The sequence below is a fragment of the Mus musculus genome, chromosome 9, assembly GCF_000001635.26.
Source record: "Mus musculus strain C57BL/6J chromosome 9, GRCm38.p6 C57BL/6J".
Classification (NCBI taxonomy): domain Eukaryota; kingdom Metazoa; phylum Chordata; class Mammalia; order Rodentia; family Muridae; genus Mus; species Mus musculus.
Window position 1 is genome coordinate 105819390 of NC_000075.6, and position 23042 is coordinate 105842431.

General features: G+C 46.0%; 1 protein-coding gene across 3 annotated transcripts in view; it reads right to left on the reverse strand.

Annotated features, from left to right (window-relative positions):
* Positions 1 to 8857, reverse strand: part of Col6a6 (collagen, type VI, alpha 6) — a 138830-nt gene extending 129973 nt beyond the window's left edge. For 2 of the 3 annotated variants that reach the window (XM_006511732.4, XM_006511733.3), the window contains exon 1: positions 8514 to 8857. The gene's annotated coding sequence lies outside the window, so the exon portion shown is untranslated. The remainder of the gene's footprint in view (positions 1 to 8513) is intronic. The other variant, NM_001102607.1, reaches the window with a different exon arrangement.
* Between the last annotated feature and the right edge of the window lie 14185 nt (positions 8858 to 23042).

Sequence of the window (23042 nt, forward strand, 5' to 3'; positions counted from 1 at the left end):
CCTTGCCTAGCGGGGACAGATGAGGATCCAGCTATCCAGGGCCAACCAAGGCTTCCTCGGCGCTGCCATATCGGTCCGCCTGGGCGGGATTCTGACTTAGAGGCGTTCAGTCATAATCCCACAGATGGTAGCTTCGCCCCATTGGCTCCTCAGCCAAGCACACACACTGCCTCCCTCCATGTTCCAGGACAGTTTCCTAAATGCCAACAGGGATTTAGGAGCAAAGTCAGGACCAAGAATTCCACGGAGCCAGACGCAGTGAAACAGCTTTAGCTACCCGCAGAATTCTGTTCTCTAGTCTGAAAGCAAGGATTCCATTCTTACTATTTGACTCCAATGGTATTGAAAAGATGGCTATAGATCAGTAGAGTTGAGCTACCCGAACCTTCCATGTGCACTGAAATAGCAGCAAGAGTTTCCCCAAAAGCAGACCCTGAACAAGAGCTCACATGGCCCTGTGTCCTAGTTCACTTTCTGTTTCTGTGATGAAACACTCTGATCAAAAGCAACTTAGACGATGATGGGATTTATTTGGTTTGCACTTCTGGGTCATAGTTCTTTACTGAAGGAAGTCAGGGCCAGAATTGAAGCAAGAACTATGGGGAAGCACTGCTTCCCAGTTTGGTCAATGACTTATACTCAGATAGCATCCCTATATAGCCCAAGTGTCTGGCTCCTCTCCCCCCATGCCTAGGGATTGGTGATACCTCCAGTGGGTCCTTCCAGATCAACCATACATCAAGATAAATGATCACAGAGTTGGTCTAAGGCCAATCCTACTGAGGCAATTCTTTGGCTTAGGTTACTATAGATTCTGTTGACATTGACAATAAAAACCAACCAGGACAACAGGAAGTGACTCCTAAAAGCATGGAAGCAGAAAAAGAAGACAGAGGAGGGAAGGAAACCAACATTAAATACAGGCAATCTGCCACCGTGTGTGCCTGGAACTCTCTGCACTTGGCCCCCTCAGCAAAATGGATAGGTCAGCCCCAGGGAGTCGTTCACAAAGATGGGGTGTTCTCTCACCAACTTTAACCTGATATTAGGTACAACATCACTCCCAGGATTGTTAGTTCACCAACCTGCCCCACGTGAGTCAGACAGACACCCAAGGCAGAGAAAACTCTCAGGCAGAACTGAAGCGCTCCAAGTAAGAAGCCTGCAGAATGCACTGGATGCAAATGAAGAGAACACAACCAGGACACTAACATCATCTGCCAGCCAGCAGAGCAAGGCTTGACCCTGAGATCTGGATGCTGCTTTAAAGCCTGTCATTGTGACATTCTAAATACCAATGCGCTCACCTATACAAGCTAACTTGAGGTGAGGCAGGAGTATCCAAAAGATGTTTGTGGACCATTTGATGTTCCGTGTGATTTTTTTTTTTTCCTCACTGAACAATAACCAAACATGATGATGTTCTATGAACTTCAAAGTTCAGCTGTTAGGACTCACACAATGGAGACTCCGGGTCAGAATTTCTTGCCAAACATTAATCAAGTTGTTTTTTTTAAGGACCCAATGAATGATTAGCTTATGATTTTTCAAGCCAACACAAATGCCTTTGTCAACGAATCCTGGCAAAACCTTCCCCACTCTCAAGTTTGGAGTGCATAGCGCACACACAACTCATCAGCACACATGAAAGTCAACACAGAGTCCCTAACTATAAACGCTTAAGTAGCTACATGTACATTTGACGCCTAGTGAGCCCAACAATTTTCACATCCAATTACATGAATTAAGTTCATTTTTAATGCTCTCTTTTTCTTCTCTTTCTTCTACCATTCGTACACTTGGAGAAAAACTTTTCTTGCCAAAGGTAAAGCAGACCACGTCCATAGACTTGTTATTTGGAACCATAACAAGGACTTAGTTCTTAGCATTATCTCGGCTAATCAAGATCCTCCAAAGGTGGGGTTCAGAGTCACAAAGATAAGTTGGCAGCATCTTGCTTTGGCGAGACCAACCTTCAGCGTGAATGGTGGGAGTTTATATTTTCCTTTATCCTGCTAGGAGCTTGAAAGTTAGTAGTTTTTCCCTGAGATTGTACAGCTAAAGGATTTTGCAGAACATCATGAAGTTTTGCACATTCCTGAATTTTCTAAGAGCATCTGCCCCAGCTTGCAAAGAGACACATACTCCAGCCAGAGTTGTGAAATCCTAACAGCCGTTTATATGCGAAATATTTGAGTACCTACTAAGTGACAAGGAACCGTGGGAAGCATTAAGGATAAGAAAAGCACGGGGCATATTTTCCTTTGGCATAGGGTTTGTATTGGCTAAGCAGTATCCTTTTCTGCCCTTGGATATCTTTTCCAAATTCTCCTGCCAGGGCTGTGAGCTCACTCCAAGACCAGAGTTAGCAGGAGGGGAAGAAACCAGCAGAGTGACTGAGAGGAAGGCTATTATGTCTTTACTAGGTGTGCCTTTTAAATAGCCACTATGTAGCAATAGTCCATCTTCACTCTCTTTCCCTTGAGAAGCTTGAGGTTGCTATGGAAAACTGATTTAAAATTTTGAAAATGTAGGTATACGTTATGGATTTTAAAAAAATGTACTCTGACATTTTGCACCTCAATAGATATTCTGAATGCTGCTGCTATGCTTCATACTTAGGAAAGAATTATACTCTATCTGTTAATTAATTAATTAGTTAATTAATTAATTAATTCAGACAGACAGCATCCCATGTAGCCCTAGCTGGCCTCAAACGCATATGTAGTTGAGGTTAGCCTGGAACTCCAGATCCTCTGCCTTCCAAGGACGGGATCTCAGATGTTCATCACTACACCAAGGCAGTTCTCCATTTTAACAGTCATTCCCTTCTGCTGACAGTCAGGGGAGGGGCTGGGGAAATGGCTTAGAGGCTAACGTGTTTGCAGAGTTAGCATGAAGTCAGGTACTGTAGAACACAGTAGGTTTACTGTAGTCACAGTGCTAGAGAGGCAGAGACTGGGGTGGTGGGGGCGATCCTTGAGGCTTGCTGGTCAGTCTAGCGGAATGGGAGAGCTCAGGTTTGCTGGGGGACTTGTCTCAAAACTCGACAGAGAGGGCAGTTGAGGGAGCCACCTGCCATCAATCTACACACACAGTGGTGGGGGGAGGTAGGGGAAGGGAATGGAGTGTGGGGTGTGGACTAGAAAGATATTTTCAGCATCACAGAACCACGATCCACAGAGTGAAAAACAATAAATATGCTTTATCGTTTTACTTTCTGTGTTTCACTTGAATGTAAGTCTGTGCACCACACGTGTGCCTGTTGCCAGCAGAGACTAGGAGAGGTTTACAGATGGTTGCGCACTGGCATGTGGGTGCTGAACCCAGGCCCTTTGCTAGAGCAGCCAGCGGTCTTAAGCACTGACTCACCTCTCCAGCCCCTTTAGCATGATTTATAAAGTCACCTACCTGTGGGGAGAATTTGATTTCTCTAGGAAAGTTTCCTTAAACCATAAAGTTTAAGATATGAGCACTCGTGAGTCCAATACAGATAACCCCTCCCCCACCCTCTCACCTCCCTCCTGGCAGCATCTCTTCCAGGATGGCTACATGCCTGGGTGACAGGCCTTTTCTTTTTTTTTTTTTTTTTTATTTTTATTTTTCTTGGTTTTTTTGAGACAGGGTTTCTCTGTGTAGCCCTGGCTGTCCTGGAACTCACTTTGTAGACCAGGCTGGCCTCGAACTCAGAAATCCGCCTGCCTCTGCCTCCCGAGTGCTGGGATTAAAGGCGTGCGCCACCACGCCCAGCTTGACAGGCCTTTTCTTAAGTGATCTTCATGAACTGGAACACTTCCAGGAGAAAGAGAGAGACTGCACCCAGCAAGTTTCTGCTCATCGTGGATTACACTCCATGGAAACAAGTTGTTCACTGGGCTGGCAACACTGCATATCATTGAGTTTAACACTGACGAGTCGTCCCAACCAAACAGTAGTGTCTGCCTGATTGCTCTCCTGCTTTTCCCCTTTGGGAGAGCGCCCTGGTGCTTGGAGTTTCCCTAAGGCTGTTGCACACAGGACGGGTGAGAAAAGCAAGGCTCTAAGAGGTCAAGGTTGGGGTTCGTCAGGCACATCTGTCACTCAAAACCAGGTCTGTTGGAAGGAAACTTAGGCCACTCCCTAATGTAAAAACCAACAGTCACAGCAAGCAGAGAAGTCAAGAGAGGCCCAGGGATGTGGGTTAGTAGTTACCAAACAAGCCTAGCAACCTGAGTTCAGTCCCCAGGAAGACACTGTGGGAGGAGAAGACCGACTTCGGTGAGTTGTCCTCTGACCTCCATCTATATGCCATGGCTTCTTTGTGGCTCCCCTCCCACCTCTCCCCCATCCACATAAACACATAAAATAAATAAAATGTAATAAGAAACTTAAAAATATTTTGTCCAACATCTAATCAGCACGAGAAAGTCATGTTTGTAGCACATATGAGAGAGTAATCAGGCTCTGAGTGGCGGTGTTTAGCTTTCATCTCAGTCTTCAGGAGGCAGGAGGATTTCTATGAGTGTGAGGCCAAATCAATCAACACAGTAGTGAGTTTCAGGTTGGCCAGGGCTACATGGTAAGACTCTGTTTCCAAAGGATCAAATAACAAGGCAGGTCAAATCGGCAACAACAAAGGAGAGAGAGTAAAAGCCAGGAAAGTATAATGGTCACCATACTTATTTTGGGGGACAGCCACGTGAGGGTCAGTTGCTTTCAAATGCACAACCATTAGCTCGGCCCTTAGTTACTTACCTTGTAATATAGTTAACAACATCATTTTTAGTTTTTGAGAATTTCTGAGCCAGGGCATATTTACTGAAGGTTCAACCTCCATTTTTAAGAGCTTTATATTAGCGGGACTGTGTAGCACACGGAGTCTACAGATGAATGGATGCTGCTTGACTCTAGTCACAGTTCTTGAAGCCTGGTCCTTGTTTGGTGACTTAGTTAGCTTCTGCCAGCACTGTCCACACAAATACACATTCCCTGCATTCATATTGCAAACACTAAAACTTTCAAGCATCTAGACTCTCCAAAGGGATTAAGACAAGAAAATTGTACTTCACATTTAACAACAGTATTCTTATAGAATTATATCGCTAGAAGACTTAGCAAAACCAAAAGATTTTTTTCCCTGAGGCAAAGGTTTATCCCCTAATGAATGCTTAACAAAAACTTTGTGAATATAATACAATTTGATTTTATGGCACAGCATTTAAATATACCAAACTTGTAAGTGGAAAAGAACCCTTAATCCAGGTTCTCTCCTCCTTTCCTTCCTCCCTTCATCCCTGTTACATTCCATTAGTAGGAGTATGTGTCTGTGGGTGTGTGTCTGTTTGAGTGTATGTGTGTTTATGTATGTGTGTGTGACTGTCTGTGTCTCTATGTGTATGTGTGTGTGTGTGTGTATGTATGTATGTATCTGTCTATCTGCCTGTGTCTGTGTGTCTATATGTGCCTCTGTGTGTGTGTGTGTATCTGTCTATCTGCCTGTGTCTGTGTGTCTATATGTGCCTCTGTGTGTGTGTGTGTGTGTGTATCTGTCTATCTGCCTGTGTCTGTGTGTCTATATGTGCCTCTGGGTGTGTGTGTGTGTGTGTGTGTGTGTGTGTGTATCTGTCTATCTGCCTGTGTCTGTGTGTCTATATGTGCCTCTGGGTGTGTGTGTGTGTGTGTGTATGTGTGTGTGTATGTATGTATCTGTCTATCTGCCTGTGTCTGTGTGTCTATATGTGCCTCTGGGTGTGTGTGTGTGTGTGTGTGTGCGTGCACACACATGCAGAGGTCAGAGAACAGTTTGAGGGAGCCTGTTCTCTCCTGTCTTGTGGGTCTCAGGGATAGAACTCAGGTCTCCAAGCTTGGAGGGAAGTGTCTTTACCCACTGAGCCATCCCACTGGTCCCTCTCTGAATGTCCGATGTTATGAAAGGGTGGAAGGAAATGACAGTTTTTCGTCGAATGATGCAAACATCTAAGGCTTTTTATTGCAAACCGCTATTTTAGGTTTCTGGACTTTTGTGCACACGGCCCTGATTGTGAAGATTCTGAACAAAAAGCATGACAGTGTAACTGCACCCTGGCATACTTGGGATCTGGTATTAAAAGCAATACCTCACGGCCAGTGAACTGCCTCCGTGAGTAAAGTATTTGTGGCACAAACACGAGGGCCTGCATCCATGTAAAACCCTGGCACATCTGTGAGCACCTCCGTAACTCCAGTGGTGGAGAGCAGACAGCAGGACCCACAGGCCTCACTGGAGGGTCCGTCTATCTGGAGCAGCAAATCCTAGGTTTAGAGAGAGACCCCCTCTCAAAAGTGGAGAAAGATGGAGGAAAACACCAGACACCAGTCTCTGGCTTCCACAGGCACACGCATGCCAACTGTACCCCCATGTACACGAACGCACACATTTTAAGGTGAATTATGAAAAAAAAAAAACTTGTAAGTAGCCTGAGGTGACAGGTGAAAATGGTTGGCTTCTCTCTTGACCAGAAACTGTACAGACTCATAATAAGCAAGAGGTGAAATCTTTATGTTCACTTTAAGAGCACCCAGGAAGTTACCGAGGCCATCAAGGGTGTGTATATGTGAAAAGCCACCAAGTATCTGAAAGATGTCCCTTAAAGAAGCAATGGAGGCAGGCGGTAAGAAAGTGGTTCAGCAGCCACAGGCAAGCACTGTTCTTCTAGAGGACCCAAGTGGAGAGAAAGCTCAGTGGTTAGAGAGAGCTTACTGCTCCTGCAGAGGGCCAGAGTTCAGTTCCTGGTACTCAGGGCCAGTGACTCTCAACCGTCTGTGACTTCAGCTCCAGAGGATCTGACACTTTAGACGCACAGGCGACACCCAGGTGCACACACACAATTAAAAGTTAAATAAGTGACTTAAAAATATGAGCAATGTGTGCCGCCTTAGTAGTACAAGCCTGCAAATAGGTAGATGTCCCAGGCCCAGCCATGCAGATTCAAGGTGTCTGAATGAGAGCTACACATTTAGCTGAGCCTGCTTAACACTGCAGAGTGTATCTGAGAAGGAGCTGGATGTGGCTTCTCTGGTCTCAGAGCATCTCCAGGTGAACCAAGCACCCATGATGTCCAACCACACTTAACAGAGCTCAGAGCAGGACGGTCCCACACCTCAGCGTCCCCTGCCGCATGGACGTGAGACTCAAAAGGAACGAACTGGACCTACACTGAAAGAGGAGGCTGAATAGAAGGGAGAGATGCTCCAGAAGAACCCGAGGAAGCAAAAGCTTGTGCATGGGAATAAATGCAAAGAATAAACAAAACTAAAAGTGGTACCCATCAACTAGGACCTTTAAAATGGGCAGCACGTGGCTCTAGCCAGGGCTCCGCCACGAAGAGCTTGTACTAAGCTCTCCCTGGACTAAGTTGTTTCCCCAGCACCTGCATTGAGCAGCGCACAGCCACTTGTCACCCTGGCTGCAGGAGATCTGAAGCAGTCCTCAGGTACTGGCACGCACACATTCCCCTTACACACACACAGACACACTTTAAAAATAAATAAATCTTTAAAAATTAAATTGGCACTGTGACTATTGGAGTCTATAGCAGAAAGGAAAAACCAAACCCTTAAGAACAGCTTTCTAGTGTTCTGTCTTGAGTCTTAGGTAATCAGCAACACCCCAATTTCTCAATGATCCCCGGTTCTCCCTGTTGACTCCCTGGCATTCACAAAAGTCCTCTTCAAACATCTCCATACTGATAATTTCTAAAAAGGATCCACAAGAAATCCTATCACAAGAGGCCACAAAGAAACGAACCATTACTTCCTAGTTCCAGGGTTTTCCCTTCCTCTTCTGGCCTCTGGTTGAAATTACGTCCAAGGTTGGTTACGAGCCAGGCAGTCTGGGCTCCACTCATAGTAGAATGTCACTGGGAATTGATTTTTGAAAAGACACGCTTTGCCTGCCTCCCTCATGCCCTGCACCACCAACAAAACCCTGACGTTACCTTTAATAGTTTAGTGTGACACTGGGCAGGGAAACATAGATGCTGTGTACCTGCAGGCTTGCAACGGCTTTGCCTGGTTAAGTGGCTCTGTGTGCCTGCCACGCTCCAGGCCCCATGCTGGATGTGGGAACAAAGTATTGAGCAAGGCACCTCTCATTCCAGGAGAACCCCGAGTATGTGGTGGGGGAACTCCCAACCCAAATCAGGGAATGACTAGCTCATACTGCTGATTCTTCAACACCCTGATGAAGAAGGCAGAAAAGGAGAAGGAGGAGGAGGAGGAGGAGGAGGAGGAGGAGGAGGAGGAGGAGGAGGAGAAAGAGAATGAGGAAAAGGAGAAGGAGAAACAACTAACAGAGCCCATAGAATTCAGCTCACTCTGTCTGGGGTGGATGAAAACCTCCAAAGAGGCACTGTCAAGACCTTTAAATGCAGTTTTTCTTCACCTTGGTCCTTCTCGTAGCCTCTCTCAACTGGCTGATCCACTGCCTCCCCTCACTGACCATTTATTAACTCTGTTCTGTTTCTTTCCCAGCGGACATTGGCTGCTGAACTTACCTCAGGGAAACTTCTACCCAGCCTGGGTGGATTTGAGGAGTGTACACCCAGAGCGCACAGTCCCCAGCACAGGATAGCTTAGCAGCTGGAGAGCAGGGGAGCCTGGATGTGACTCTGCGCGGCAAGGAAGCCTCTGGCCTCTGGGGTCCCGCGGGCTGCAGCTCCCACGCCCCAGGCTCCGCAGATGAATGCTGCTCTCCACGCCCTGGTGGCCCCCAGGGCTCCGCGTGCTGCTCAAGCCTTGGGAAGGTGACAGAAGAGGGAAGGGGGGCGGATTTTGGAGGCTGGCACTATCCCGCCTGTTTCTCTGCAACGTGGACCGCCCCCAAACTCCTGGACTGCAGACCCTGGGGGAAAGTGGAGGGTGGGGACTTTGGGGCGTGCTTGGAGCTTGCCTTCACTCTCTGCGCTGGAGCGCACCAAAGCAATCTCTCTACTTCTAGTACTAACCGCTCAGGAGAGGAATGGGGTGCAGTGAGGTAGTCTAAGAGGTTTCGAATGGTAGAGACTTCTCCCTTCTCCCTGTCCTAAAGCTAGTCACTCTATTCGCTTTCTTTTCATTCATCCAGCCTTGTGCAGTGTAGCACAGATATCTGACCACCTGCTGTGCACCTTGAGTAGGTGCCCAGGCCACAAAACCATTGAAATTGCAACATCTGCTCACTGTCAATGCAGAGACACACTTGGAGACAGAAGGTGAAAGGTATTTGCTGGGTAGGAAACTCAGAAAAGGCAATTCTAGCTCAAGTTTTGGAGATCTGTAGAAACGCTTAATTCTCAAATAAATTCTAAAGATTAAGCTAGAATCTGAGAGTCCCAAACACACGAACGAACGCAAGGAAGGACAAAGGGGGCCATGAGTCCCCTTTGGGAGAACCGGAACTCTGCTTCTCGGAACTTGCTGTGTGGTCATCTTGGGGCAGGGAAGGTATGAAGAGGAGGTAAGTTTGTGTGTGGGCGAACAGGGATGAAACCCACAGCCTAATTCTGGTATAGGTTCCACCTGTTCCATTTGGCAACACAGTGTCAGCTTCACGGAGGACAAGTTCAAGATAGAAGTGGTTTGCCACAGAGAATGACTTAAGCCAGACTATCCACCAGCTGCAACTTTGGCCACACCTTACTTTTTTTTTCTTTTTCTCTTCCTTCCTTCCTTCCTTCCTTCCTTCCTTCCTTCCTTCCTTCCTTCCTTCCTTTCTTTCTTCCCTTAAAGTTATACTTATATATTATGTGTGCATGTCTCTCTGTGTGTGTGTGTGTGTGTGTGTGTAGGGGGATGGGGGAGAGAGAGAGAGAGAGAGAGAGAGAGAGAGAGAGAGAGAGAGAGAGAGAGAGAGAGAGAGAGAGAGAGAGGCTGAGCACAGCTTTATGGAGTTGATTCTCTTCTACCTTGAGTCCCAGGAAATGGAACCAGCAAATGCCTTAATCCACTACACTCTTTTATAAAGAATTATTTATTATATTTTATGTCTGTGAGTACACTATAGCTGTCTTCAGACACACCAGTGTGAACCACCATGTGGTTGCTGAGAATTGGACTGAGCCATCTCTCCAGCCCATTCCACTATACTCTTTAGTCGGGCCATCGGGCTCTTTCTTAATGGTGTATAAAGGCATGAGTTAATGTCCCTCACTGTGTCTCCTGGATCAATCACAGACTTTGTGTTCTTCTCAGAGATTCCACACAAGGATAGGTATCTTCAAAATGGCGGTTCCATACCTCCTGTGGTTGGTCAAGAGGGCAGCTGAGAGGACACTGAATTTGCAACATTAGCAGGTGTCTCATGTGGAAAGAGTTGAGATTTCTGAGTGGCAGTTTCTCATCGATCACCAGCCCACCCAAAGTCACTTGCCAAAGTGTCCTACACACTCCAATGTTGCCCATCCAGTAATTTTCTCATAAAAAGCCCAGTGTGCCAGGAGGGTTTCTGGAAGTCAAGAGCCTGAGACTCCTGGCTCTGCCAGGACGTAATGAACCCCAGGCTCAGCTCATGGCAGGCATGTGAATCTCTTTGACATACAGTTCTGAAGCATCTTGATGCTCTGGATCCTAGGATGTCTAAACTGATTGCACACTGCTTCAAACTGAGACTAGCATTCAAAGAATGGGGTTCCCTCTCCCCACTTAGGTCAGAATGACAGGAAGAAAAGAGGCTCTTGAGCTGTGTAAAAGAAATTAGTTGCCTAAAGTGACCCCAAGTTCTCACTGTTGTGTAACCCATGATTTCTGGACAAGACACACGATGCGCCAATAGCCAGCGGGTCTCTGCTGTACTTCCGGGGCCTTTTCAGGAACATCTGTCACTAAAGGCAAAGTGTGGGTGCCATGTGTGTTTGGATGCACTTTTGAAATCTGTGTCAGTCTCATCCAACAAGACATAAATCACAGCAGAGGTCAAGTTGCTCCTCCACAGACAGCATAGGACTCAAGAACCACCCAGTCCGTTCATAAATCAAAGTTGTGGGGAAGCTAGCTACCATTCACCGGGGGTGGGGGTGGGGGTCTCATATTGACTTTAGAACTGTCTTCAGACCTCAACCCAGCTGGATCTACCCCCTTTAAACCCACAAGCTACCCAGGTCTCCTTCCCTTGGATCTCCCAGGGTCCAATCTTCCTCCCTCTCAGCTCACAGGACCCCTGCCAATCCATCCTTCCCCCTGGCAAACATCTTCATAAGCTGTCTCGCTGATCAATCACTCTGCTGCCCTTAATGATCTAAGCTGTGAGCTTTGGCTCACTGCTGCTACCTAGCATGGCGAGAGTACTGATAGCCGGGGAGTGGGGGAGTGGGGGGAAACCCATATTTAAATTTTGAAATAAAGTATCTACCAAGTATACATAGCTTTTGTATATCATAAAGTCAAAAGAAAATAAGAGGTTGGACCACCATAAGCCAGTAACTGTCTAGACATTAAATGCAGTATATTAAATTAAATATAAAATTCCTACAGGACAAGCATTGTGAAGAGTAGAATCATTTATAGTAATACTCTATCTGCACATTCACATATATACACGCATCATTCTTAATGGCCTTTTAAAGCTATACATCATATGAAATCTGTCCATGTCAACTATTTTAGCGTGTCTTCAGATACACGTGACTTTAGAAAGACTAGAACATTTCTCAAAAGGAGCCCCCTGCCTGCTGGTTGTCAGTACTCAATTTTTCATACCCCCAAGCCCTTGGCTACCAGCCACCTGCTTGCTGCCTCTAAAGACTTGCATATTCCAGGTATTTCAGAAAAAAAAAAAAAAAGAACCCGTATGTGACTCTACAGCTGGCATCTTCCCCTCAGTGTGTGCTTCCGGTTTACCCACGTTGTGGCGTGTATTGGTATGTGATTCCTTTTGTGGGCAAAAAATACCTTCTGTGGGGCTGTTACACACTTTCAACCAGTAGACATTTGGGATGTTCCCACGTTTTTCTTATTAAGACTGCTACTGTAAACGCGCTTCTCTGTGCGCAGTCTTTGTGTAGGTACATGTTTACTTTTGGGGACATACCTAGGAGGCCGTGACTGGGCTGTCTGAGACAGGAACTTTGTGGTCTTCCTTTACAGAAACAGCTAGACTTTTCCCAAGGGGCCACATCGTCATCGTCCCCACCAGCAGCTCGAGGGGGCTTTGCTTTTGTCACATCCTCACCCATGGTTGTCAACTGACATTTTAATGACAGTCATTGTAGGGTTGTTTAGCATTGACTTTCTCTGGTGGTGCTGAGGAACTTTTCATGTGCTATTTGGAGAACTTGGTCGATATTTCAATTTCTTTCTAGATTTGTTTATTTATTTTTTTGTTTGTATATTTACTATTTTACTTTGCCAGTGCATTTTGTCTGCATGTATATAGGTGTGTGTGTGTGTGTGTGTGTGTGTGTGTCGGGTGCCTATGGAGGTCAGAAGACAGAGTCAGATGACCTGAACTGGAGCTACAGATGTTGTGAATGACCGTGTAAGCTCTGGGAGCCACTTCCTGGTCCTCCACAAGAGCAACAATTACTCTTAACCACTGAGCCATCTCCCCGCCTAACTTGGTCCCTTAGGGTAAAGAGGCTGGCTGTGCAGCATCAAGTTCTAGAGGTTCCCTCCATCGCTTGCACTCCTTTCCCTGAATGGTCCATCAGTGTTCTCTACCACTATGTGCTCTTTTTACTTTCACGCGAGTGTCCCTTTGAAGTGCATGTTTTCCATTTGACGAGGGCCAATTGTCTAAGTTGTTTCTTTAGTTGCTTAACATTTTCATGTTGAGTAATAATCCATTGTCAAATTGAGGTAATGAACCTTTCATGCACATGTGCGTGCATGCATGCAAACACACACACACACACTTAAACTTAAATGATATATTCAAGGCCAGACTTGATTGCACTTGCTTGTACCCTCAGCATTTAGAAAGAGCAGTTTGAGGTCACACTCAGCTACATAGTAAGTCTGAAGCTTAAATAATCATAAATTTAAATCAGATATCTTACTGGAGTGTTAGGATTTATTGGTTTGTTAAGTATCTACTATGTGGTAAATACTAGAAACCCAGGATTTACTGTGGTAGATAAAAAACACAATCAGTCATAGATTCTACCTTTGGAGCCTAAGGACCAGTGTTGAAGATGAATGTATCAGCTACTCATCAGTTTAATAAAGGGCTATGCGCACTGCGAAATATGGCTGAGGCCCCTGGTAAGAGCTGGATGCTTGAAATAAGCATTTGACTTGGAGTTGAATGAGACCGGTAGAGAGGAGGACAGTAAGACAGAATGAGACAATTATGGGAGCCACTGATGCCAGGAGGGGTATGATACCCAGTGAGGTTAGAGGAATTGGAGGCTGTGTGGGCAACCCTGTCGCCTGAGACAATGAACACAGAGGGAGAGAGAGGTCTGGACAAGAAGGTGGCAGGAGTCGGGCGTGGTGGCACACACCTTTAATCCCAGCACTCAGGAGGCAGAGGCAGGCAGATTTCTGAGTGCGAGGCCAGCCTGGTCTACAGAGTGAGTTCCAGGACAGCCAGGGCTACACAGAGAAACCCTGTCTCGAAAACAACAACAACAACAACAAAAGAAGGTGGTGGGAAGGAGTTCTATCTTGGATACTGTAAGTTTCAGCTGTCTGGGAGCTGTTCATGTGTCTGCTGAGTAGCCAGGTGGAGAGGGATAGGTCCAGGCTTGGGTGCGAGCCCTGAACTGGAGACATGGATTTGGGTTAATCGTGAAATGGGTAACTAAAGTCACAAGTGTATAAAGTGGTGGAGAGGCACTCATTGGCTCAACATTCATTGAGGAACTACACTGAGAGATCCGGTCTGCGGGAGGCACTGTCGCAACCCCTGATGATACATACCAGGGAACAAAGTAAGGAAAACCGCTCTCTTGGGGCTCTGGGGGGAGGGGCTGGTATTGGAACCTTGTTGGAAGGCGGGGGAGATAACTGGTTTGGTTCGTTTCTGATGCTAGGGACTGAGCCCCTTGGCTCTGGAGCGCTTTAAAGACACACAGGAGGTAAGCTTCAGAGACAGCTGGCAGGAAAGAGTTGCAGGCAGAGAGAACAGTCCATGCAAAGACCCTACACGTGGCAGGAACATCTCTGGGACAAAAAGACAAAGCCAGTGTGGCTAAGGCAGGAGAATGACAAAGCAGATGGGGGTGGGGGTGGGGTGACATGAAATCAGACAGGTGATGGAGAGAGGAGGTAGGTTGTGAGGAGAAATGGAGGTTTGGAACCAAGCAAAACAGTGTGACTTCTCTAGATGAGGTGTCTGTAAGACAAAGATAGATCACAGAGTTCTGGGAAATAACTGCCATTTATGGGATGAGGCAAAGAGGGACAGTAGGAAGGGTGGTGCAGGTCAAATACAGGTCATCTTAAGGATGCTTAAAACTGAAGACTCCAGCACATAACAACTCCTGGTGAAGAAGTGGCTGGTGAGGGAGAGACCAGGAAACAGCCCAGCCCAGAGTCCACTGTCCGAGAGCTTGTAGGAAGAATCTTAGAGCATGTAGTTGAGAAGCAGGGAGAGTTCCAGGGCAGCCTCCGATTGGTTATACATGGGATGCTCAGACAGGGCAGTGAGCCCAAGGTTAGGTGGCTTTTGGACCATTCACCACAGGAGATCCTCCGACCTGCTGCCAACCCTTGTTTTAAGATAGAGGTGACATGATACTTAATCCCTGTCAACTTGACCAGATTTAGAGTCACCGTGGAAATGCCTCTGGATACATCTCAAAGGGTATTTCCAGAAAGGTTTAACTGAACTTGGAAGTCCTGCCCTGAACAGACTATAGTCCCAGACTGAATAAAAAGAAGAAAGCAAGCTGAAGCCCAGCCTTCATCCCTCTCTGCTTCCTTGACTGTAGATGTGATGTGACGAGCCACCTCACCCTCCTGCCACCATGCCTTCCCCTGTCAACCACAACAAACCCCTCCTCATCTGATAAAAACAAACAAACAAAAAAACCAAAAACAAACTTGATGCTTTGTTACAGCAATAAGAATACAGACAGGATCGAGTTCTTATTGTGGACAGGAGAACTGGAGATATCAACTGAGGTGAGGGAGAGAGAGAGAAAGAGAGAGTAAATATCACTAGATATCACTCCCTTTACTTAGGGACCTTCCGAGACTATATAGAGTGTATTGGATACTGATTTTTCACCAACTTTGCAATAATCCAACTTTAATTTCATGCAGCCAGTCCTCAGACTGCACGTCCCAGTTTGCACCAAGAGCACAGACAATGACTTACAGCACATGCTGAGTAGCTGGGAGCAAGTCATTTTCCAATCCGGAGGTTGTTTCCCTATGCAGTCACATAACCAGCAAGAAGCTAGAACCCCTGAGCCAAATTTCCTCACTCTGCAATCTATTCCACTTCTATGATTTACTAGAGATCAATTCACTTTTATAGGCCATTAGGGGGTCATTAGAATTCAATAGGAAATTTCTAAATTCCCTTCTTGGGGCTGAATGGCAAGTACTCTGTACTTAAAGGAACAGAAGACAAACAGAACCCAGGAGAGGGTAGAATTTCGCAGCCCTTCCGTAATAGAATCTCCCTGCAATCAACCAAACTATAACTCTCCAGGACAAGCGAGGGAGGGATAGCTGGACTTTGTAAACCTGACCAATTTATTTAGTTCATGGCAACTTTCTTCTTAATTATTTGGCCACTAGGGGTGGCAGAGGGGACTCAAACGTTTTCCCTTGCTTTGATTTCTGAGGCATAACAAAGTACTAGAAAGCCCAGGATGTTAACAGAGATGTAAAGATGAGTTCCCTCCATGTAGTAGATAGGTTTACAGATAAAAGAATGCTTGCCCTGGCATACGGGTATGCACACGCACACACAATAAGGCCATCCAAGCAAAGTCGCACAGCTACTAAACTTGAAACCAAGACTGAAACTCAGGAAATGAAGCAAAAAAACATATGGAGGTAAGAGATTTGATCAAGCAGGCTAATAGTATATAGTATATGAGTGATGGATTTTACTTCCAAAGAGAGTTGTAATCTATCTCTGTTGTGTACAATTCAGCTAAAGAGCTTTACTGTCTCTCCTGTGCTCCACACAGGGACGGTCTCATTTCCCCCTAACTCCCACCCGAAAGCAGAACCCAAGGCGAAGATGTGTGCGCCCACAGACGATACCTCTAGGGGAGAGGAGAAGCGAGATAGGAAAGGGAGGGCAGCCAATACAGGAAGTGTGATCAAGAGACCACCGGACAGTGAACAGCTGGAGCCCAGTCCCGCCGGAGAATTCTGGGAAACTGCAAAATAGACTCAGTTCTACTTCTCTGCCAAACCCTGCCGTGCTATTGCCTGAGAGCTCAGAAGGTTGAGTTCTCTGGCAGTCAGTGTGGCCAGTCCTGGGAGCAGGCAGCTCAGTTTGCAGATATGGAATCCAGCGTGGAGAGAGGAGGAGAAGGGGACACGGTGATAACAACTGCTGCAGATAATGTTCCAGTCTGTGTGCCTGAGCAAGCCCCTGGGACTGTGGAACAGCAAAACAGCAAGGGAAATTATGACACAATTGAGATTTGCATTACCCAGACCAAGCAGAATGCAGCGTGCAAACTCTTCTTGAGGTTGTGTGCAAGGAAGCACTGAGCCTAGTCCACTGTCAGCTCTTCCGAGTGCTGGTCTGTCACAAACTGCACCCCACTCAGTATTGCTGACCTGACTGGTCCTCCAGTGCTCATGATGGAGGCGGGCTAACATTTATCTACCCTTGTGAGGTACTTATTTGTGTATTTAAGAGAAATTGGCATGGCAGAGGTAACCCTCTGCCAGTCAAAGATGTTGAGTCATGTGTGTGGGGCTGGTTAGACTTGAGTTAAAACAAAAATCAACACTTGCTGATACCTAGTTTAATTAAAAATTATTGAAAAGTACATCAAAGGGCTGGTTTAGAATGTGATTAGCCTTAACCTGACAAGCGCCATTTTCCTGGATAAATCTTCAAGGATTTGCTATTTCAATGGCTTATCCAGCTCACATTACAAGTCCCTCTGACTCAGAAGTAGCATAGAATCTGTGAAGAAAGGTTAAACTCTAACAGCAGTGCTTTAGCTACACATACTTTCTCTTCACAAAGAGGCAGGTTACTCTTGCAGTCTGCATTTTTTCACAGTTTTTCTAGTGCTGAAACAGAAGAAAACGATTTTTAAAAGTTAAGTCCTGTGATCTTCTCGCCAAGGCCCTCGCTCCTTGGTTTATATGTGAGCTCCTTTCTCCCATGGTCAGGGGTTGAAAGAACCTAGTGGGGAAACCTCCACTCAATTCTCGTTCAGCGTGCACCCAAGAATCACGAACAGACCACCATCTTGATGTAAAAGCATGAGGTAGTTTAATGACGGAGCTCGGGGCCGACACATATCTCCCGTAGGAGACAGAGGTGTTGACTACATGGTGGAGCCATAATGGCAGAGCTCCGGGTCGAAACGTATCTCACGCAGGAGACAGTGGTTTCGACCCCGAGGCTTGGAAGCTGGGGTTTTTATAGAAAAAGGGTGGGCCTGGGGGAGGAATTGGCGCGGTTTCACATGATTGGTCCATTTAAACATCAACAGACTGTCAGAAGGGCGGGAGATAGGGAGGCACTAGGCCAGTCAGGACATGTAAACCCCAGGTTTCAAAGCTCACAAACAACTCTTTGGGCTATTTGACATAAATTACATGAATCACATGTCTCAAGTTTTATTTCCTTTCAGGGTCTTCCCTCTGCACTTGTGGCCTGGTCTCCTCTTCTGAAAGGCTGCTGGATTAGAGTCTACCCTGATGCCTCATTTTAATTTTACCTCATTTTTTTAAAGCAAGCTCTCGCTACATAGCCCTGGCTACCTATGCAGACCAGCCTGGCCTCAAAATCACAGGGATCCACCTGCCTCTGCCTCCCATGTGCTGAAACTAGAGGTGTACACCACCACAGTTACCTCATTTTTATTCCCTTTAAGTAGAGTTGTTTTTCTTTCAGCTTAACTGAAGAGTCGTTGACACATAGAACTGTATACATTTGAAGTACAAGTGATTTGGTGCATGTATTATGAGATGGTTTCATCATCAGACACACTAATGCATACATCACTTCAGATAGGTATCTCTCTGTGTGAGAATGCTCACGATCATTCTTTCATGTATAAAATTTCATGTGTGATAGACAGCACTGCTAGGTGTAGCTGCCGTGCAGTTACACGCTGAATCTTCAAACATATTCCTGTTACAATTCTTTGTACCCTTTGACCTACATTTTGCCCCACCCACCTTCCTCAGGCCCCAGAGATCACCACTCCACTCTGCTTCCCAGTCTGGCATGTCCCCCCCACCCCACAGATAAATGATAAATGTTAGCCAGCTCCCTCTAGTTTTCTTTCCTTAGCAAAGAATCTACAAGCTGGAGCTTCCGATTCTGCGGTTCTGAAGGGTGTGTAAGGAAACCCCTTGGTACTCTGCATGGCCCCTGTCTTAGTCAGGGTTTCTGTTCCTGCACAAACATCATGACCAAGAAGCAGTTAGGGAGGAAAGGGTTTATTCAGCTTACACTTTACATACTGCTGTTCATCACCAAGGAGTCAGGACAGGAACTCAAGCAGGTCAGGGAGCGGGAGCTGATGCAGAGGCCATGAAGGGATCTTTCTTTCTTTTTTTTTTTTTTTTTTTTTTTTTTTTTTTGCTTGTTCGAGACAGGGTTTCTCTGTATAGCCCTGGCTGTCCTGGAACTCACTTTGTAGACCAGGCTGGCCTCGAACTCAGAAATCCACCTGCCTCTGCCTCCTGAGTGCTGGGATTAAAGGCGTTCGCCACCATGCCTGGTAGAGGGATGTTTCTTATTGGTTTGCTTTCCCTGGCTTCCTCAGCCTGCTCTCTTATAGAACCCAAGACTACCAGCCCAGAGATGGTCCCACCCACAAGGGGCCTCTTCCCCTTGATCACTAATTGAAAAAATGCCCCACAGCTGGATCTCATGGAGGCATTTCCCCAACTGAAGCTCCTTACTCTGTGATAACTCCAGCCTGTGTCAAGTTGACACACAAAACCAATCAGTACAGCCCCCCTGAGAAGCAATCTTTATTTACTTTTTTCTTTTTTATGTGTGAATTATGCATTTATGTTTGCATACATGTCTATGCACCAAGTGCATGCGTGGCACCTGCTGAGGCCAGAAGGGGGCACCATATATCCTGAGTGGGAGTTGCAGATGGTTGTGAGCCACCATGTGGGTGCTGGGAATTGAACACTCTCCAGCTCCACTTGGAGGCAAATTTTATTTGCTGTTTTCCTATCACTTTCTAAATATTCATGATTTCAAACTAAGGCATGTTATGTTTCTAGCATAAGTGCAGATATTACATATTTTGAGGCTATGGTTTCACGTTGAAACAATGAAACTTTAGAATATCAATTTAGTTATGAGATCACTGGGCAGTGTGCTCTCCCCTGGAGGCATGCATCTGCTGTGTAAGTGTAACCCCCCCCCCAGCCTGAAACAGGCTGATCCAGACCTTGACCTTGCTGCCACTAGGGAGATTACCTAGGGTGGAGCCTTCCTGCCTAGAAGACTCTATTGTTCAGCCACTGCGGCTGTTGTCCTTCAAGACACTGCTACCTGCTGAGCTATTCCAGAGACTACACCCTATCCTGCAGCTGGTTCCAGACTCCAAGAATGGATTAGCGGGGGATGGGCCTCCCCCCACCCCCTCTATAAGCACAGTTTTCTATTAAACATTAGAGCTTTGATCAGGAACCTTGACTTAGCTCCATTTTTCTCTCGACCGCCTAGTTCCCCTCTCTTTTCAGCCCCAGCTTGCCTCCCAGGTGAGCCGCGGGTCAGCTTCCAACATGTAAGTGTTCAAGGAACCAGAAGACAGCAGCCATGACATGGGCTTTAGGATGCAATGACCAGTGTGAAAAGCCACACCCCCAACTTCCCCAATCACACAACCTTGCAGTCATTCCCAAAGCATGAGAAGGAAAATGTTGAAACTGGAAAGAAACATGTTTAGATGAGTAGATACTCAAAAGAGCTCAGATAAGGTTCACTGGAATTGTTAAGACTGTCCTACTGAGTCAGAGGTGGAGGCCAGGCCCTGAAGAAGGGAGCATTTGCTCAACGGCAGGAGATGGGTTATCTGAACTTCCTGAACTAAATTCCAGGCTTCCAGGGAAACGGCAAATCTTTATCATTAAAAAGAATCACCAGGCAGTCAGGATTTCCAAAGGATGTGATTCATCCACTTGGTAACAAGTCGATTAGAGCAGGGGTTCTCAGCCTTCCGAAGGACCCTTTAATGCAGTGCCTCATGTTGCGGTGACCCCCAAACACAAAATCATTTTCATTGCTACTCCATTAACTGTGATTTTGCTACTGTTACTAATTGTAATATAAATATCTTATATGCAGACCACTGTGAAGGGCTCATTTGACCCCCCCCCAGGGGGTCACGACCCACAGGTTTGAGAACCACTGAATTGGAGTCTTTTGGTGGTGAGGGTCTATACCTGTGCTTGCTAGGCAGGTGCTCTACCACGAGCTGAATCCCCAGCCCTTCTAGCAGCTTTGCTAGGCTACTCCATAATAGGCTGGAGTGAGCCAAGGAAGAGAATTGACGCATTGAAATTTTCAGTGACTATTATTATAGGATGGACATCTGTATCTTATTATAGTGGTCATCATTTCTCCAATCAGCCATTTTCTGTAAGGAGCATTATTGATATTCTCTCTCTCTCTCTCTCTAGCTCTCTCTCTCGCTCTGTGTGTGTGTGTGTGTGTGTGTGTAAGTTGGGCTTTATTTCAGGAAACCCCTTTTAAATAGTGTGCATGCCTATCCCCAGATGAAACCAGCCCTACCAAACTCATTCTACCTCAAATGCTATTTCCATTCTATGGCATTTTCTGTTGGACTTAGTACTAGATACAGAATTCTTCCTTCCCCCTGCTCTCTAAAAGCTTTGAAGATATTCAGAAGTGTTATGACATGTCACCCACATAATGGGAGCCTTGGGACAGAATTGCAGATGACTGGTTGGGAGGCCATCTGCATCCTCTGGTGGGAGTCCCATGAGCCTCCCTGCCCTCTCCTTCCAAGAAAGGAAAACCCAGCTGTGATGACCTCTGGCTAGCAAGCACAACTGAGTTTTAGCTCAAAGGAGAATCTTGAACAACAGGAAGCATTATGGGAAGGTGAGAGAGCCCACAATTCCCACTGATGTCTTATGGAAAGTCCCCCTCCACCAGGGAGACGATCACTTGGCTCTCAGTGGTGCACCACATGGTATAATATTCATTTTCTAATACTGGAACATTCTCCCTATTTGTGCCCAAACTCATGGATGATTTTTTTAAAAAATAAAATTCAAATGTATCTAGTCTAACTCTTTTCTTTTCCACTTAAAATAATGTCATCTGGAGGAGGCAAGAAAGGTCACCAGAGTTTGTGGCAGAGCAAGGATCTTCTGTGATTTCTACATGAGACTTGCCATCTGGGAAGCTCCCTTTTAAGTTATCTATAATAAATTTCCGAATGGGAAAGTATTTAATTTCCCATTATCAAGCTCTTGCCCTTGAAAGGTAAAGATTTAGTTATCATTTTTCTAATTTTGATTAAATATTTTATGTAAACCAATATATGTAAAATATTTCAACTTTGAAAACACACAAATAAATAGAAATGTCTTACAGTCATATGTTTGTACTAAGTTTGCAAAGTCTGGCATATGTTTTATTGTTTTAAAAACTATTTTAACTGATTTATAAAAATGTAACCCTGTATCGGAGACTCTGTTACAGCATGTCATAGGATGATATAATAGTGAGTATTAGCTTGACAAGTCTGGAGTCTCTTAGGAGACAGCTCTTGGAACACGGGAGTAGTAAGGGAGTCTCTGGGTTGAGTTGATGTGGGAAGATCACCTTAGGCTTGTATGGCACCATTCTTGGCCTGGCGTCTTAAACAGACCAAGAAGGAGAGAGTGAATGGAGCATGCACATTGGCCCAGCTTTGCTTTCTGACTTGGGGTGCAGTGTGAGCTGCCCCCCAATGCTGCCCGCACCTTTCCTGCCTTGTGACTGAAGCCTTTAACTTCAGCCTCAAACTGCTACCTCCTTCCAGCCTAGCAAGGCTGGCTGTGACCATCCACTGCTTAAGTGGAGCCACCTGCTGTGCTGCTCCTTTGATGTGTCACTACCTGCTCGAGGCCCAACCTGCCTGAGGCTGAACCGGTTCTCTTCCAAGAATTTTCCGGAGTTAGCACCAAACTGCTATCTTTGCAAGTTCCCACTAGAAGGCTGACCTATCTACTTCAAAGGAACTTTGCATGGCTAGGGATGGGCCTCCCCTCTTCTTTATAATGCGTGTTTGCTGACATTAAAATTGAACCTTGATCAGACTGACTGTCTTGGTTACGTCTCTCTCGCGCGCCGCCTAGCCCCCCTCTTCTCTTCCAGGTTTCCAAGATGCCTTTCCAGACTAGAACCCAGACATATGAGCCGCTGGCCAGACACAACATGTCCAAGCTCCCAATGTTGCCTGCACCTTTCCTGCCTTATGACTGTAGCCTTTAACTTCAGCCTCAAACCATGTAATTTCAGCCCACTCTTTTCCTTCCTTGAGCTGGCCTTAGCAAGGATTTTGTGACAGCAATGAGAAGAGTAACCTCAGTGACTAATGACCATTTTATATTGCAGATCCCAAAGAGCAAACCAAAGAATGCTGTTTGTCTTCACCATGAAGGAATGGAATGCAAAGCATGTGAGTAGGTGGACTTGCCTCACATAGCTGAAACATCATGTTTTATATATATATATCACATCGACCATAGTCTTAAGAACAAGGACCCATCATTTCTCTGACTCGTGCCTTATAGCTAGCTGTTCCACCCATGATCTGTACTGCACCTTCCAGAGTGAGGTCTTGCTGGGAAGCTAGGAACCATGGGGCTGGCCTCCTTCCCATGACTGCATACATGAATGATGGTTAGAGCCAACAGAAATACAAAGAGCACGTGTTCTTCCTGATCCAAGAGCTTGAGAAGAAGTT